Genomic DNA, 2851 nt, shown 5'->3' with positions numbered 1-2851 from the left:
ACATCTTGAGCAATTATTTTATATGGGCTCTGAACTTTAGCTTTTGGGTGATTTTACACTGATGGGTTTCTATTGTGCTGATTAATGTATAATGCCGATCTGAGTGCTTCTTGCAGGGTAGGTCTGGTCTTGACATATTCACTATGTTTGCTTGTCTGAAAAAATTATTTTATCAAAAAGTCACTTGTACTAGAATGTTTATTGCAGCACAATTCACAATCATAAAGATGTGGAATTAACCCAAGTGCCCATCAGTTCATGAGGGGATTAATAAAATATGGTATATGTACACCATAGACTATTACTCAGCCATAAAAAATGAATTAATACCTTTTGTAACAACCTGGATGGAACTGGAGACCATCCTTCTAAGTGAAGTATTGCAAGAATGGAAAAATAAACACAACATGTACTCGTTATTAAATTGGAACTAATTGATCAACACTCATGTCAACGTATGGTAGTAAAATTCAATGGAAATCAAGCAGGTGGGAGGGGGAAGGGGGATGGGTAAATTCACACTTAAGAGATATAATGTACACTATCTGGGTGATGGGCACATTTATAACTTTCACTCAAGCAGTACAAAAGCAACCCATGTAACCAAAACATTTGTACCCTCATAATATTCTGAAATTAAAAAAAAAATTTTAAAAGCAGTTTTATCTATCATTTCTACAGTAACACATAGTTAAATTTCAATCTACTTTCATATGTATTTAGTCCCCAAACCTGTTGCCCTGTAGGGACATACAAGATTTCAGGAGTTTTGCAGGGCTTTGAACCCTGAAGGAATATGTGAACGTGTTAGTTCACATATCAAAAACTGCCTGTCTTCAGGAGGGCATCTCACTGATCCACAGCAGCTTTCCACTGGACGCTGTGTCTCAGACTTGTCGGCTTGTGCCTGACACTTCCGTATGTCAAAGCTCGGTATGGGGTCACAGGATGAGAACGGGTCAAAGAGTGCCCACCTGACAGACAGACACCTGCAGCTAAAAGCACTTAGCCTAAGGGACAGTTCCTGCTTCACTCCTGACTACCTGTCTCAATAAACAAAAACTAGATAAAGAAATATAGAGCCACTATATTTCTGTTTAACCTTTCTGCTAAGTGATAATTTTATCTTAGGACTTAGAAGTTTGTCTTAGAAAAATTTTGTACTGTTTGCTCATGTAGACAGAATTACTTAAGGGATCTCTAGAAACTTTTGGGGAGACTTTTAACCTAAACTGAACTACCTGTTATTATGCAAATCTGTTACCCCTGGCAACCGATCACTGTACCAATAAATGCTGATACCAGACTTCGCTCTTGGCCTCACAGCTTACGGGAATGCTGGAGGTCCCCATCTATTAAAACTGTACTTTCGTCTCTGTGTGTTTTTTTATTTCTATATTCTCTATTTTCTATTTTCTATATTTCCTTATCCCTTGTGATGGCCCCTGCCAAAGGGACCCGATTTTTTGCTGGGAGTGTAGCTAACTCCCCACACAAACCAAACATAATATAATAAGCAATTAAATAAAATTTATAGTCTACAAGTAATGCTTTCTTCTTACATAATTAATTTAAAATAAATCAATAATCATGTATCACTGCAATGGAACAAACCTAGAATTTTCCTTAACTATATTGAGTGTTATGGAAAGTTATAAAATAAGCTCTATAATAAATATTTAATAATAAACTAATCTAAAAGGAAATATTTTGTTTTCTTTAGTAAGGCCACTTCTTTGTCATATTTCATTACAAATATGAAATGATTTTTAAAACTTTTAAGAGAATTCCCAGGATTATATATTATTATGAAAGGGGTTTAAGAATCAGAAAAAGTAGTGTGTTAGTTTGATAAATTTAAATATATTTTATTTGATAAGAATGTCAATGGATAAAAATTAATAATAATATTTTATCATTACTTAATTTTCCTTTGGGTTTTTAAAAATTTATTATTTTAGTTTTAGAGACAGGGTCTCACTCTGTCACCCAGGCTGGGGTGCAGTAGTGCAATCATAGCTCACTGTAACCTAGAACTCCTGGCCTCAAGTGAGCCTGCTGCCTTGGCCTCCCAAAGTGCTGGGATTATAGGCATGAGCCACTACACCTGGCTCCTTTGGGCTTTATTTCCTGATTCATCTGAGACTTCTCTGAAGGGGGAGGTGCTTCTTTAACATGATTTAGAATATAAACTAAATTATTTTTTGTCTAGTCGGTAAAACAGATAAGTAACCACTGAAGTAGCAATTATAATGCAGCGTGATGTACATCATTATAGAGAGCAAAAAGAATGATAAGGAAACATAGACTGGCAGAAACAGCTAGCCCAGACTGAAGAGATCAGAAAATCTTCCTGAAAAAAATGGTTATGCTAAAGCCCAGGTGATGATAAAGAGTTGGCCAGGTGTAGAGTTCAGGAATTTTCCAGGTAGAAGCACAGCAGGGGCTGCAGGGCTGTGTAGAGCATCAAAGCTGGAGATGTAAGCAGGAGCCAGTTCATACAGCCTTAGAAGGCCTGTTAAGAATTTTAGACTTTGTCCTAGGAGCACTGTTAATAAACAGTTTTAAGCAGGACAGAGACATGGTTAATTTTGTGTTGTAGGATGATCATTGCTGTTGTTAGAGGGTAAGGAAAGTGGAGGTGGGCTGTCAGGTTATCGGTGGTGGAAGGAATCCAGGGAGACTGTAGGGGTGGCCGACCTCGGGTAGTGGCTGTAGGTTATGGAAGAAGTAGATAGAGTCAAGAGACAGAAAAGGGCTTCAACTGGATTTATTGACTTCAGGAAAAGAGGCGGAAGCTGAGGTCTTCATGTACTTTCTAACCACGTATTTAAAGACTGAGTTTCTACTT

Source organism: Lemur catta, chromosome 13 (genome assembly GCF_020740605.2).
Source record: "Lemur catta isolate mLemCat1 chromosome 13, mLemCat1.pri, whole genome shotgun sequence".
Taxonomy (NCBI): Eukaryota; Metazoa; Chordata; class Mammalia; order Primates; family Lemuridae; genus Lemur; species Lemur catta.
Note: the sequence above shows the minus strand (reverse complement) of the source record.